The 16,500-nt window shown below is 45.7% G+C and overlaps 1 protein-coding gene across 3 annotated transcripts in view; it reads right to left on the bottom strand.

The window, feature by feature from the left end:
• Nucleotides 1-16,076, bottom strand: part of LOC120932405 (core histone macro-H2A.1) — a 210,639-nt gene extending 194,563 nt beyond the window's left edge. Inside the window, exon 1 of one of the 3 annotated variants that reach the window (XM_040344751.1) lies at nt 15,872-16,076. The gene's annotated coding sequence lies outside the window, so the exon portion shown is untranslated. The remainder of the gene's footprint in view (nt 1-15,871) is intronic. The other 2 variants (XM_040344749.1, XM_040344750.1) reach the window with 2 other exon arrangements.
• Nucleotides 16,077-16,500: the final 424 nt, after the last annotated feature.

Genomic DNA, 16,500 nt, shown 5'->3' with positions numbered 1-16,500 from the left:
GTTTTAAGGTGCTTTCAACGCGATTTTCAGCCACTTTGGAAGCACTGCCCATTCATTGCAATGGGAAGGGCGTTTTGGGAGCACTAAATACAGCGCTCCCAAACATGCTGCTTGCAGGACTTTTCGTAACGTCCCACAGGCGCACCGCTTGAGTGTGAAAAGACACACTGCACTAAATGTGAGGCAGTTTTTAGGTGCTTTGCAGAGACAATTTCTAGCGCTGAAGCACCTTTAAACCGCCTCAGTGTGAAAGGGGCCTAAGGCTGGCCATACAGCGTTCCAATCTCCTGCTGAACCGACAGAGATTCTAACTGTTAATGGGAAGGTTAAATGTACCAAGTTATCAATCGATCAACTTGGGAAGCACCAGTCTGCTGGATTAGCCTGCGATTATTGCAAGGGGCTGCTATAGCCACTAGTGATAATCACCGTTTTCCCGCTGGAAGAAGACAATTGCTGATTCCCTTGTCAGCATTGTTTGTGTTGATGGGGGAATTGTGTATGGCCTGCCTAAGGCCTCTTGTACACAGTACTGATGTTTAAGCATCTGCTGTTTTGGACATGATTTCAGGTGTTTGTTTTGCATGTATTTGCGCACATTTGTGTGTACCAGTGCAAAATACTGAATGGGAACGCAGATTTTTTTTCTTTACGCAAGAATACGCAGCTCTTGTTTTAGATCAAAAACACTGTACTGAGCATTTTCAAGCTGCAGTGTGCAAGACGCCTTATACAAGAATATCCCACATCCTACCTGCTGCTGGTTATTCTAAAAAATAATAATAATCTTCCTTCAGTGAAGTCTGGACTGCTCATAGATGTGATCTTCCTGAGCTGAGGGGGTAAGAAGCAGCAGCTGTGACAGTGAAAGGATAACGCAGTTCGCCCTCCCCTTCTTCTCCCTTTGTCCATTCACTAAAGTCCATATATGTGTAGCACCCTCTACCATAGGTAGGTGCTAGATGTGAGGTTTTTGGTGTTAGCTGCCAGTGCAGGTAAATTTAAGCAGGCTTATGCTGCAAGCTAGGCCTGTTTGTTTTTTGATCTGGGGGGAAGGGAGTGGCTAGTGTAGCAGTAGGCATGACTGACATTGCTTCAGATTTTAAGCGCCTCCCGTATTTCCAGTGAGATTGTTCTGGAAAGGGGGCATGGCTGAGGGTTGGAGTGGCATGGGTTGTATGTGAGAACTCTGACCAATCCCCAATTGGAATTGGCAGGGGGCGGGCCTCCTATATATTACCTTAGTCAGCCTGCTGGGGGTTGTTGTCGACCGGGTGAACTGAAGGATGGAGTGCTAGACTGCATGCTGGAGAGACACCCCCTATGGGGGGGGTGGATCCGGCAGAGGAGCTTGGGAGCCTCTCCTTACACGGTCATGGAGAGGTGTTCTGGAACAGGAGCTGGAGAGCAGTTGATCCGCATGGTCTGTGTAAATTCTTCAGGAAGGACTCCGGGCAGGAGTCAGTGTGTGAGGCACAGTGGAGATCTAGAAGAGGCATGCTAGGGAGAGCTGGGAGGGAGCCTTTCCTCAAGTAATATGCACAGCAACAAAAAGGGGTAATGCAGGCCCCTGGCCTATTCAGAATCATCAATTGAAACTACTAGGACTTATTCAGAGTGAGGCCTAGTGGGCTGAAGATGGCGGGACAAAAGTACTAATCTGTGACAGGAAAGTGATGTGCAAGAGGAGAAGTGTCCTGAGGTAAAGATCTGCAGGGAGCTCTGAGGTGAAAAGTCTGTCAGGATTAGGTAGAGCTGGGCGATTTCGGCCCGCAAAAAAATCTGCGATTTAAAAAAAAAACTTGATTCACGATTTGAATCAAGTTTTTTTTTCTGATGGACACCGCGCCGGTCCTAAGGAGCTGCGGGCAGGAGATTTTAGGCGAGGCTGCGGCTTCGGCCTAGTTCGCAGCAATCCTGGGAAAAGGCCGCAGACTAGGCCGAAGCCGCGGCCTCTCTTAAGAAATCCTGCCGCAGGGCGTCGCGATCCTGGGAAAAGGCCAGGCCTAGTGCGGGGCGTCTGGCCTCACGCCCTTTTCCCAGGACTGCGGCAAGCTGCGGGAAGGATTTTTTAGGCAAGGGCGCGGCTTCGGCCTAGTCCGCGGAGCGTTGGTCCTATGGAAAAAAAAACGAAAAAATCGATTTGACCTCCCAACTCGATTCAACATTTAAATAGATTTTTTCCCCAGCTCTAGGATTAGGGTCCACCATGTTATCCCATCTGAGGAGTGTAACGTGTAAACCGCTATATCGTTTGTAAAGATAATGAGTAAACCATTTGTCCATGTAAAGCTGGATCCGCTCTGGCAAATACTAATTTGTTATATCCCTTCCCCCAACCAAGTTCAATCCCCCAAATAAAACAACAAAACAAAGCAAAATACTCTTTATCGTCTACAAGTGTGACGTATAAATGTCTGGCAGCAGGGTGAATAAGCCTGGATGTTAGTAAGCAACAGACCGCTACATATTATTTTCACAGAATGCAAGGTGTTCTGTGAATGGATAGAAGATGGAGATGGATAGATTCTGTCATTCATCCATCCATCCTCTCCCCTTATCCATTTACAGAACATCCAACATTCAGTTAAAATAATATGTAGCACTAACCCCGGAGGAGCTGCTGGTTGTTTTGAGTGGCACATTTACCTCATGGATCCCCCGAATTCCTACGGGTGAATGATGCGCATTGCACTTGGTAGAAGTAAAGGAATGTCCGCAACAGGTGCTCTTTGCTGTGCTCTTTTTTACCCAGCCGGGTAAAAACAATATAACTTGTGGTGAGAAAAGTAAAGTTGAAGAAGAGGAGAATTGCAAATTTAGGTGTAGTAATAGGGAAACGGTCCTGCTTCCAAGCGTAACACTTCTCTGCACCACTCCTATTTGAGTGGGGATAGAGTACGCGGACAGGCCTCTCTCACTGACCTGGCAGCCGGAGTATCACTCGAACATTTGTAGGATAAAGTCTCTGCCACAGACCCTCCTTGGTGAACTTGAACTTGTAGGAAAAAGTCTCTGCCACAGACCCTCCTTGGTGAACGTCACACCTCTGTCACAGGCCCTCTCTGATTTGTGGTAACGGAGGCAATCCTCCTTAGGTGAATTACGCCTGGATCTCCTTCAACTTGTCGCCCAGGTACCGACTGACAGGTGATCAATCCTTCAGTGTCCGGATACCTTGATCCCCGGTGGTTTGTCAAGGCCCTTTTGGACTGAAAAAAACACGTTGTTTTCTGTACGTTGGCTGAAAAAGTTCTGCCGTCTGTATGCTTACTAAGTAACGGACAGCGCCCTTCGCACAAAATTCCACAGATTTGTCCAATGGAAATCCAATCGTGTGCACGAGGCTTAAGAGTTTAAATTTGTATGCAGGCAGGCCCTTGCACTACATGGTTTTTGTAAATCTATAACAAAATCAGAAAACAAAAGTTGTATAGTGTGTATGGCAGGGTTTGACACATTTGCTTGGAATCTAGGAGCCAGCTAAAAAAGTTAGGAGCCAGAAAACACGCCCCGTCCTGCTGAGCTCACGCGCAGAAGCAAACGCATATGTGAGCAGCACCCGCATATGTAAACGGTGTTTAGACCACATATGAGGTATTGCCACGATTGGTAGAGAGAGAACAATAATTCTAGCCCTAGACCTCCTATATAACTCAAAACATGAAACCTGTAGAATTTTTTAAACGTCGCCTATGGAGATTTTAAAGGGTAAAAGTTTGTCGCCATTTCACGAGCGGACACAATTTTGAATCGTGACATGTTTGGTATCAATTTACTCAGCGTAACATTATCTTTCACAATATAAAAAAAATTGGGCTAATTTTACTGTTGTTCTATTTTTTTATAAAAAAAACAAGCAATGTCTTGATATAAGAGTAGCGTCATATCACAACTGAGTATAAAAAGAGAAAAGAGGAGCCTCTAAGTGTAGCAATATGGTTACATTTAATGAAGGTACAACATTTAGCAACTTATTGCTATACTTAGGCCCCTTTCAGTTGTGCGGACCGTATGTCCGCTTTTTCATCCATCCGTTTGCGGATGAAAAAGGGACATACATTGGTCCCTATGTGATTGCGGGTGTCAGCGGATAAACATCCGCTGACACCCGTAATCACCCGCCTCCGCAAAGAACTGATTTTGTGGATGGAAGAAAACACTATTTTTTCTTCCGTCTGCGGATCGTATCGGATGAACACTGACACGCGGTCCGTGTTAATAAGAAAAGACAGGGCGGTCCCTGCACAGTGTGCGGGGACCGCCCTGTCAGCCGCCGGCTCAGCGGGGATCAACGGAGCGATCCCCGCTGAGCTTACGGACACACGGGGCGGATCATTACTGATCCGCCCCGTGTGAAAGGGCCCTAAAAGGTGCCAAATGCTTTGCTATACACGTGTTTTGGATTACAAGCATGTTTCTGTAACGAATTATGCTAGCAAACCAAGGTTTTACTGTGCTAGGTGAAATTTCCAACAGCTGTACATACTCATGCGATTTTAAATTGCAAACACATTTAAACAAGTCTGGACATGTCCATTGTATAATTACTACTTGAGACTGAAAGAATGAGTGTACAGTTCATGCATTCCATTTAGAAACAATGAGATGCAAATCACAGAATGGCATACATGAGGCACAGCAAATTACACTGAACACCAAGATCTCCCTGCCATCATTCACAACTCTGCTGCTGTCCATATGGACGTTTTGGCTTATAACATTCGGTTATTTTAAGTGTTTAAATGGTTATTTATTAGCTTTTACTATACAGGGGGTCCCCGGGTTACGAACAAGATGAAGACTGTAGGTTTGTTCTTAAAGCGGAGGTTCACACAAAAAGTGAACCTCCGCTTTTTGGATCCCTCCCCCCTCCGGTGTCACATTTGGCACCTTTCAGGGGGGAGGGGGTGCAGATACCTGTCTGTGACAGGTATTTGCACCACTTCCGGGTTCTGACTCGTCACGTCACCCCCCGCTGTCTTCTGGGAAACACTGTTCCCAGGAGAGAGCGGGGACCAGTGACGGCGCGCCGCGATCCTCGCGCATGCACAGTAGGGAATCGGGCAGTGAAGCCGCAAGGCTTCACTTCCTGATTTCCTCACCGAGGATGGCAGCGGAAGCGATTGCTCAGCCTCGTCTGCTGACATCGCGGGTGTGCAGGACAGGTAAGTGTCCATTTTTTAAAAGTCAGCAGCTGCAGTATTTGTAGCTGCTGGCTTTTAAAAAAAATTAAGTCTAATTTGTTTGTAAGTCGGAACAGCGGCGCAGGAATGAGCGGTGATCTGCAGACTTCATTAGGCCGGACCAGGCCTCGGCCGCGACGGGCATTTTTAGCTGCCTGGCAGGCCACAGGACCTTACCAGGCCTGTGGATGAGAGAGGCAGGAAATTAGGTTGTTTTTACGCGTTTATGTGCAAGGATGGCTAAGGATGGAGTGTAGGATTCTTGAAGCTCCTCACTAACACCCCATTCGTAAGTAGGAGTCGCTCGCAACTCGGATGTTCGTAACTTGGGGACCCCCTGTATGTGTACAATCTTTGTATCACTAATAAATATTTATAGTCCAACTGTGGGTCGAAAGTACAAAATACCCTTGTAGCAGAAGTATTAGTTCTTGATCGTTGCTGCTGTATTTGTGTATGGTGCAGCTCTGTAGAAAGAGACCCCTCCCCCCAACTACATAAGTTAAAGTGGCTGTAAAGGCAGAAGCCCGCTGTTAGCTGAAGTCATAGAGCCGGTATTTGTAACAATATGGTTGGGATTCACCCAGGTGCCTGAGAGCCTGAGCCAGCCGCTTGTGCAACCTCCACAGCCCAGTGCTCCCGCGCGCATGTGTGGTGGGGAGGCGTAGAGCAGAAAGCCAATGACTGACAGTTCTGAGAACTGATCACTCGGTTCTCAGTCTTGCTGCATCCACATTGGTAAGTATAATCCTTAAAGGGTCACTAAAGGAATTTTTTTTTTTAGCTAAATAGCTTCCTCTACCTTGCTGCAGTCCTGGTTTCATGTCCTCATTGTTCGTTTTTGCTTTGATGTTGCTGTAAATCCTCTCTGTTTTGGACACTTCCTGGTTGCCTGTTTTCTGATAACCACAGTACTGGGAGATTTCTCACGGTGGTCACTAATCAAGGAGGTGTGTGTAAAACGAAACTGGATTGGTGCTGAGGAGTTTTAGACAAAGTATCACTGCTCTCTATTGGCTGACTGCCCTCTAGTGGCTCTCTGTACATCAGAGAACCAGCAAACAACAGCAAAAACGAAACTACACTGCAGGCACATTATATGATTGTTTTTTTATCAATTTTTAATCATTTTTAAAAGGAATCAGTTAACTATTATGTCTCTATGCCCTGTAAACAGTCATTTCAGCTAAAAAAAAATTTTCCTTTAGTGACCCTTTAAAGAAAAATATGTTTTCCCAAACTTCTCTTTTAACCTCTTTTCATCCAACCCCAGCATCCCTTTAACAGGGTCTTTATGCTTAGGGGGAGGGAGGGTCGAAAAGACTGCCCAATCGCATGACCACTGTCAAGGGTTCGTAATCAACTGCCGATCATTACTAGAGCCAGGGAGCTATCCATGACAGCTCGGTCACTGTGCTGAAAGCACACAGTGAGAAGGCTCTCGGAAGAGAAATATTGGCCATCCATGGGCAGAATGTATCCAGAATGATACAGTTTGGCTAATAAAGGAGCATAGCCTAGCCCTAGCCTGTCTTGTGCCTTGACTGAAACTACACACAGAAGTAAATGATTTACCAACAATGAGTCATACACTTATGTGTGTAAATTACAGCATGAGCTACAGAACCCGTAAACAAAAGCCTGTTTTCAGCTGGCTGTTATTAGAGATAGAGCTTATGAAAACAGGCTGTTTTCCCGCAGTTAACATAGTGTGAAATGCATTTTTAAAACATCAGCAGAGTCCCATGTACTTTTAGTTTAGTTTGGATGAAAATTCTAATACACACAACCGTTTAAATGTCATGGAAAAAACAACGTTTTTCTCTACGTGATTCTTGTCAAGCCTGCCTTGCCTACACACGATCGTGAAACAAAATTCTCTAGCAAAGCGCGGTGACATACAACACGTACGACGCAGGAGTCAAGTCCTGGGGAAAAAAGTGTGGGAACTCCCACCCAAGATCCACTCCCCTACCAAAAAAAAATGATACGCTCATATGCATAATTACTAAACCTCATGTTTTTTTTTTTTTTTCGATCCACTGTACCTTAAAAGCAAGTTCTTTCTAAATCCCGCGATAACTCGCGGCAGACCTCCGCAATGTCTCCTGGGAACAATGACAAAAGCTCCCAGGAGACATTGCGGCATCGAGGAAGTGAATCCATATACAGGAAGCGGCCAGGAACATAAAGGATTACTAAGGTTCACCTGCCCCTGACAGTGACTCGAGCTGGGCATCGATGCTTAGTGAAGGATTGGCTCGGCTGCTCTAGTCCTGCAAAGGGAACTGAGTTCCTGCTGTGAAAAAAGTGCAGGAACTCCGTTCCCAGGCGTTCCCGCAGGACTTGAGCCCTGGTACGACGGCACTATAAAGGGGAAGTTTCATTCGGATGGCACCACCCTTAGGGCTGCTTTAGCTGATTTTGTGTTAGTAAAAGTTTGGTGAAAGACGATTGGCGCTTTTCAGTCTTTGTGCTTTTCAGTCTGTTACAGCGTGACGAATGTGCCATCTCCATTACAAACGCTAGTTTTACCAGAACGAGTGCTCCCGTCTCATAACTTGCTTCTGAGCATGTGTGCTTTTTTACCGTCGTTAAACCCTACACACGACCGCTTTTCACAACGTGAAAAACAACGACGCAAAAAAGAGATTAGAGCATGTTCTAAATTTTTAATGCCCATTTTTCACGTCGAGAAAAATGCTCTGGAGCCTACACACGATCGTTTTTTAATGACCAATTAAAAAAATTGCATTTTTCTCGTCATGAAAAACGCTCGGGTGTACGCGGCATTAGGCTGAGCTAGACCTGCTTTGCAATATGCAGTTCCTATGAAGATGTCTTTGCAATTAAGGTGAAGCAGGTCAAATGCAGCCTTTTGCTGTTTAAGCTGGGCTGCGTTTATACACAAAAGGCAGTGCTGGACAACAACACTCATAACACAAGTGCATAAAGATGTGAAAAGGATCTTAACGCTTCACCCGGTGTGAGGATAAAAACTGCACAATTTTCATATGCAATATTTCACATTTACCCAATGATGAAAGAATATTTAAAAATCTGTATTTCTTTTTAATTCTTACCATAATAAATAAAGTAAGAATGTACAAAAACACATATTTGTGTTATGGCCTATTTAGATCTACTGTATGTGCAGAGATGCATTTTGTAGTGTTTAGGCAAGTGCATTGTTATGCATCCACATTGTTTTGTGTTGACATGCATTTTTTAAAGTGCTTTTGAATGTAGAATTTGGAGAGGATAGGGTTGATGTCCATAGAGAGAAATGCTTCGTAATGTAACTCTATTGCATTTCTTTTTATTATTATTAAAATAAAAAAGATGTTATATGTACCTGCCCTGTGCAATTGTATTGCACACAGTGGCCGCTTACCTCTACTTTAAGGCTCCATTCACACCTAGGCGTTTTCACGCCCGACGCCCGCCGCTATTGCAGCCTGCAATATGCTGGAGGGGTGATTTAACATTGTGGGCTATGGAGATGGTTCACATCTCCACGCCGAACGCCGAAACGCCTGAAGCTCAAAACAAGTCCCTGACCCTTTTTTTCAGGCGTCTTCGGCGTTCGGCCATATTACACAATGTGTAATCACCCCTCCAGCGAAAATTGCGGTAAAAAAACGCCGCGTTTTGTCGCGGCAAATCGCGGTAAAAACCGCCACAAATCGCCTAAGGCTGCATTCACACCTAGGCGACAAAACACCTGAAGCGCGAGGCTCGTGCCGCTGGAGGGGAGAATTTTGATTGATGTCTATGAGATGGTTTACATCTCATAAACGCCATATGCCTGCCGCCTGAAAACAAGTCCCGGACCCTTTTTTTCAGGCGGCATTGTCGTTCGGCCATAGACATCAATGTAAATTCTTTGTGAATAAAAAAAAAGAAAACTAATCGCGGCAAAATACGCCGCGTACGCGGCGTTACAATGTGAATGGAGCCTGAGGCGTTCACATCTAGGCGTTTTCACACCAGACGCTCGTGCCGCTGGAGGGGAGATTTCACATTGGTGTCTATGGAGATGGTTCACATCTCACGCCGAACGCCGTACGCCTGCCGCCTGAAAAAAAAGTCCCGGACCCTTTTTTTCAGGCGACATTGGCGTTCGGCCATAGACAACAATGTGTTGTGGAAAAAAAAAGACCCGTTTGTCGCGGCAAATCGCGGGTTTAAATACGCCGCAATTTGTCGCGGCAAAATACGCCGAAATACGCCGCGTTACAGTGTGAATGCAGCCTGAAGCCAGAAGCTCCAAAACGCCTGACGCTCAAACAAGTTCTGGGACTTTTTTTTAGGCAGATTTGGGCGTTTTTCTGTTTTTTACATTGGTGACCTTTTGACCTGTACAAAATCATGGCAAAAACGTGGTAAAAAAACGCCTAAAAAATCTAGGAAAAATGGCGTGACTTTCTGCCTGAAAACGCTATGCTCAGGTGTGAATGGGGCCTTAGTGGTCCTTCACCGACACTGTTTGCTCCTCCTCTCCTCAGAGTGCCCCCTCAGCCAGCCGTGTGCTGAGAGGGCACCTGTGCAGGCTCGCTCTCGAGCCGGGTTGTGTACATTCACAGACACATACACCTGCTTCCTCCTCACAGTGTTTGACTGACAGGAGCAGGCACCAATGGCTCCCACTGCTCTCAGTGTCTCTTGTGGGACCAGGAAGAGAGGAGAGTGGTAAGAGTCAGTGCGGTGTATTTACCTTGATACCTTTTTATCCTAATGCAGGAAATGCATTAAGGTTATAAAAAGGTTTAGCCTTTAGAACCACTGGTTAATTACCTGTTGCCAACACACTAAAACTCACAGACAATATATTTTGTTGTGTTGTGTTTGATTACTATGGTCCTACCAGCACGCTAAAAAAAAGCAGACATGTCCTATTTTGAAAAGTTAGACACGTGTTGCAATGTGTGCGTTAAAACACAAAAGTATAAATGGATGTATATCCAAGACAAATATCCAAACTAAAGCCTCGTACACACACATTTTGTCCGAAGGGTGTGTGCCTGGAGTTTGTCTTCCATACAAACGGCGCACAATTGTCGGCCAAAAAACACAAACGTAGTGACGTACTACGTGGTTTTTCAGCTCTTGAGCGCCACCCTTTGGCCACTTTCTGCTAATGTCGTGTTTGATGAGCATTGATTCCGAGAATGCGTGTTTGTACTTTGGACTTTTGACCGACGGACTTGTGTACACGCGATTAGAGGTCGACCGATATATCGGCCGATATTCGGCCATTATGGAGAAATTGGCATCGACCGATTATTATCCAAATTAGGCCAATTATAAACACTGCCCGCACCTGTGTCAGCAGAGTGTGGAGAAGGGAGGACGAACCCCACCTTCCTCCCTTCTCCACACTCTGTCTGCAGAGCAGCGCCGCGGTGTGTGAAACATTATGGAGAGAGAGAAGGGAGCTGTCATTAGTGAGGTTGGATGTCGGGGTGGGCAGAACCCAGCTATCCAACACCAGCCAATAGGATGAGATCTGGGCGGACTGCTACATGTATGTGGCCCGCCCCTTTCTTTAACAGCCCAATCATTAGCTGGATAGCTGATGGGGCCCGCCCACCCTGGGTCCCGCCCACCTCCAATATCGTGCTGAATCTGTGAGCGCCTCTCTCCCCCCCATATACAGTTTCACGGCGCTGCAGAGAGCAGTTTCAATGTCGGCTGTGAAACCTGCCATTGCCATCTGCTAATGCCAAACAGTGCCTGCTAGTGCCAACCTGCCAGTGCCAACTAGCACCATCCAGTGCCTCCTGTCAGTGCCAACTAGTGCCATCTGCCAATGCCATCCAGTGCTACCTGCCAATGCCATCCAGTGCCACCTGCCAATGCCAACCAGTGCCATCTGCCAGTGCTAACTATTGCAAAACAGTGCCACCTGCCAGTGCCAATTAGTTCCACCTGCCAGTGTCAATTAGTGCCACCTGCCAATCAGTGCCACTTGCCAGTGTCACGTGCCAATCAGTGACATCTGCCAGTGCCAATCAGTGCCACCTGCCAATGCTAACTAGTGCCATCCAGTGCCACCTGCCAGTGCCATCCAGTGCCACCTGCCAGTGCCAATTAGTGCCATCCAGTGCAACCTGCCAGTGCCAATTAGTGCCACCTGCCAATCAGTGCCATTTGCCAGTGTCACCTGTAAGTGCCACGAGTCAGTGCCAACCACTGGCACCTGTCAAAAAAAAAATCGGCCTAAAATATCGGCCCGCAAAAATAGTCTCTTTAGTTTTGGTATAGGGACAGACAGATTTACTTTTCTATTTATTCTGGTGGCTATTGTTAGAAAGAAAGTGAAAAATCGAACGTTTTCAGTTGTGACAAGAGCTGAGGGGTCATTTTCTGGTATTGTAGCGACAACTGCCTAAAGGGGAACTCCCCTCACATTGTAGTCATTTCCTCTCCAGTCTCCAATGGGATACTGGTCACACTGGTGCGATGCGGGAACCACCGTGATTCCTGTGCGGGTTCCCATATCGCATCTAACTCACACTGCTCTCTGCAAACCGCTGCGGGTGTCAATATAAAGTTAATGACACCACCAAATCGGTTCGCACAACGCAGTGCAAAATGTGGTAACAGATCACATGAGTCTGAACTCCCATGTGGTCCGTCTCCAGCACAGACCAAAAAAGGGTCCTGCGCCATTTTAGTGCGAATGCCGTGCGATTTCAGCCATACAAACTGTATGGCTTACTCTGCATCACACAGACATCGCGTGTGATGTGCCCAGCAATGCGGAGCGAATCACTTGCCATGTCTGGCATTGCATTAGTGTGTACCCAGCCCTAAAGTGTATGTAATGCTTACAATAAATGTATCTTTTTTGCTTCCATTTGGTTTTTCAAATATACCATTGAAAGAGTTTTATTACATCTACAGTATTCGAGAAGTTAAACAAAAAACAAAAAAAAGTAGCTACACAGTTACAGAGTTAGTCAGACTGAAAAAATACACAACTCCACCAACTTCAACCAAACCTTCATACACTATCCAGCTACAGCATATCATTGTTGTTCACCCAGCAGGAATTGTGTTACATAGTTAGTCTGGTTGAAAAAAGACACAAGTCCATCTAGTTCAACCAGTTCAATTGTAAACTAATAATTTTCTGTAATCTCTACCTCTACACTGTTATCAGCTATCATTGTTCCCTGCTATCCATATGGACCAAAACACATCCCTCCATTATGTAGTCCTGGCACACTTCCTCTGCTCTGGTGACAACACTGCTCAGTACAGTTGTCACCTTGGGATAATGGCTCCCCCTTCATTGATCCCTGCTATAGTGGTGTGAACAAATAGAATGTGGATGAACAGACAGATACACATAATTATTTAATAAAATGCAGTACTATAGGAGTAAAGACAACAACGTTACGTACATTAGGTTACTTTGTAGGTACTAGGCCAGTCACCTAAGCTCTTGCTGCCCACTTAACGATTGTGAGTAGCAACAAGGTGAGTAGGCCTTAAAACTGAAATATGGTCAGCTGACAGAGCAGGGCTTGATTGACAGCTCACTTCACCTCTCAGGGCACAGCTGAGAGCTGGAACCATCTGTGTCTGCCCCCTCCACAGCCTGGCATTCCAGTGAGCTCTGAGGGAGCAGAGCGCAGAGAGGTGAATGACACTCACCACTTCTCTGCTTCAGGCTAGGTTCACACTGCTGCGAATTCAAAATCGCGGTAAAATTCACGGCTGCGGTTTTGCCGCGATTTCGGCCGCGATTTAAGAGACATCTGTGCAGGGTTCAATGACAATTGAGATGCGATTTGACATGTGAAATCGCATCTCAAATCGTACCAAATCGTACCCAGTGTGAACCTGGGCTAAAGCAGAGAGCTGAGTGATCACCGGTCATGTAATCGCTCAGTTCTCTGTCTTAGAGCCAATGTGGGACAGCCTCAGCATAGAAGTATGTTTCTCATAAACCCATACTTTTCCTTTAATACACACACTCTGCACATATTTGTTTATGGCAGCTGAGGTTTATGTGCTGAGAGTGCACTCGCTGTCCTCTTCCAACACAGTGACTGAGCTGTCACTGACCGTTCCTTGTCTATAGCAGTGATCAGGAGCCTTTGAGATGGGCCTACTATCATGTGACCACTGTGACAGCCAATCACAGTGGTCACGTGATAAGGAAGTCAATTCTGCCCTTTGCCTTGAAGCAAAACTAAAGGGATCAAAACTTACCTTTGCTCAGAACAGCCCCAATCCCTTGCCAGTGCTGGCATCCTCTCCTGGGTGCCATCTTCATTGACTGGTGTGGGAAAACGTCACTCCTGTGCTGTTTAAGTGCTGAAGAATGCTGGAAGGTAGGCTGATTTTATTGCAGAGGAGACATTGCATGTCTCTTCAGGAATACACAGCCTACCTGTTCGTAGTCTGTCATAGGGGGGCTTTAGTTCCCCTTTAAGACCGAATTAAAGGGCTTTAGCAGGAAGGGTTTAAAGGAGAAGTATGGTCAAAGCTCTTTTGGCCCTAATTCTCATGTGGGTCACAGGAGTACACTTCCTTCTGCACACCTGTGACCTGTATTCAGCCAACAGCGAGCTAAAGTCCGCTGTCAGCTGACATCACTCAGGCGGTCCATACTCTGGCGAGATCTTGACTCTAAAGTCAGGTTCCACTTATATGCCTGAGCGGCAGCTGGCCCACCCTCTTAGGCTGAGAGCCTGAGCCAGCCACTCCCACCCCCTCCACAGCCCGGCGCTTCAGTGAGCGCTGGAGGCGCAGAGCATAAAGCCGGTGACTGACAGTCACTGATCTCTGCTAACTAAAGACCATTAACTGAGCAATCAGCCTTAGGATTCATGTACACTGCAGCTTCTAAACTTGAGTTTAGGAGCTTTTGGCGTTTTTTTTGCCAAAGCTCCTAAACTCAACTTCATAAAAGCCTATGGGGGTTATTTACGAAAGGCAAATCCACTTTGCACTACAAGTGCAAACTACAATTGCAAAGTGCACTTGGAAGTGCAGTCACTGTAAATATGAGGGGTAGATCTGAAATGGGGGGAAGCTCTGCTGATTTTATTATCCAATCATGTGCAAGCTAAAATGCTGTTTTTTATTTTCCTTGCCCCCCTCGGATCTACAGCATCAAAGTAGGTTGTGTGTACATAAAGCCTTGGGCTTCATTCACACAGCTGTAAAAAAATACATATAAGACCCCCTTCACACAGGCTTTCCGATCAGGTCTGCCTGTCAGTTTTTCAGGCGGACCTGATCCGAGCCTCCAATCACTCCTATGGAGCAGCAGATGTCAGCGGTGACATATCCAGTGACATCCGCTGCTATCCTACTCCGATCCTGTCTGTGAAATCCAGACGGATGGTGACCCTACTTTCCATCCGTCTGGCAGATCAGATGGGTTTAGATGAAAATGCACAGGCGGTTCACCAGTGAGGCTTGAAGATCGTGCTATTTCAGCGCGATTTCATCAGTGCAACTTGCGCCTCAGATTTCATTGTGGCTTGCGACTTAGTTTAACAGAAGTCTATGCAAGTCGCAACAAAATCAGAAAAGAGCAGTGTAGGAACCCTTTTCAAAGTCGCTGTGACTAAAACGGTTCCATTGCCAGCAATAAGGGGTGGGGAGGCGGGGCGGACTTGTCATATCGCGGCTGTTGAATTGCATGACTAGTGTGAATGAGGGCTAAATGTGTTTTTCTTTTTTTTATTCCCACACCTTTCTAACCCTGTTGCCCTTGATTATGTTTGGGATGTGATATTGCTACTAGTAGGCAAAATTATAATATATATTATATATACTGTATATATATCTATATCTATCTATCTATCTATCTATCTATCTATCTATCTATCTATCTATTGAGATAGATAGATCGATCTATATCAGGGATATGCAATTAGCGGACCTCCAGCTGTTGCAGAACTACAAGTCCCATGAGGCATAGCAAGATTCTGACAGCCACAAGCATGACAACAAGGCAGAGACATGATGGGGCTAATTGCATATCCCTGATCTATATTATATATACACACACAAATATAGAGAGAGAGATATAGATATATACATAGATAATTATATATATATATATATATATATATATATATATATATATATATATATATATATATATATATAATATATATATATATATATATATATATATATATATATATATATATAGAGAGAGAGAGAGAGAGAGAGAGAGAGAGAGAGAGATAGTTTATATATATATATAACACACACACATATATATATATATTATGAATAAGATGACATGATTTTATAAAATAACTTGCCAGTTGTCATAATCACTAAACTCCCAGGCTGCCTGTGTGTATCAGTCGTGTTACATTCTATAATGTTATTACATTAGCACCCAGCTGTTTGTTGTGTTTTATTTCTATAGATTGATTCCAGAGGATGAAGTGATTGCTCAGCTCCCTGTCATACTCCTCTACATACAGATCTGAGTAGTAGAAGTCGTGCTGGGTGCGATCCGCCTATGACAGCGCCATAGTGAGGAGGGAAACAGGTGCGGGAAGCTTCCCCTGGGTGACACTAAGCAGGTGTCATTGCACTCGTGCCATTTCATCGTCTTTAGCCCACATTACACAGCATACTTGTGACAGGCGGTCTCCCAGCTCTAGCAATGCCCCCTCCAGTGCATGTCATGTACTTACAGTCCAGCTCCCAGCAATATGTCTACTGTGTGTGTTGTTCTCTCTCAATTCCTGTATATGAGCTGACAGGACTAGGCTGTGTCTGTGACATCCCACAATCCACCGCGGCCCGGAGCGTCACACCCCATCTTCTACTGTACACGGTCTGTCAGAGAAGACAGAGCAATAGAAATGTCTCCTTCCAGCTCTCCCCTACAACTGTGCTTCGGCGGTGTAACGCACTCCTCTATTGGCCGGGCTACAGTCTTCCTCATTGGTAAAATACAAACCGGACTCCCATTGGTCAGCAATATGTCCTTACCTTGTCTATTACTGTACGATGTACTGCTCCTATCTGCACATCGCTTGAATCAAACAGCTGCAAATAGAGAACTGCACTGACTGCTGGGAACAGAGCCTGACAGGAGAGACATGTATGCCAGCAAAGTGCTGACTGGAAAGAAAGACGCTTTTTTTTCTTAAAGCGGAGTTCCACCTAAAAATGGAACTTCCGCTTAACCCACTCCTCGCCCCCTTACATGCCACATTTGGCATGTCATTTTTTTTTGGGGGGGAGTGGGGGCTTCAGGAGAAGGGGACTTCCTGTCCCACGTCCTCCTTCCACCGAGGCGCTGGAAAGGCGATTAGCT

The sequence above is a fragment of the Rana temporaria genome, chromosome 3 (genome assembly GCF_905171775.1).
Source record: "Rana temporaria chromosome 3, aRanTem1.1, whole genome shotgun sequence".
NCBI lineage: Eukaryota > Metazoa > Chordata > Amphibia > Anura > Ranidae > Rana > Rana temporaria.
The sequence above is the reverse complement of the archived record's forward strand: the minus strand, read 5'-3'. Positions and strand labels throughout refer to the sequence as shown.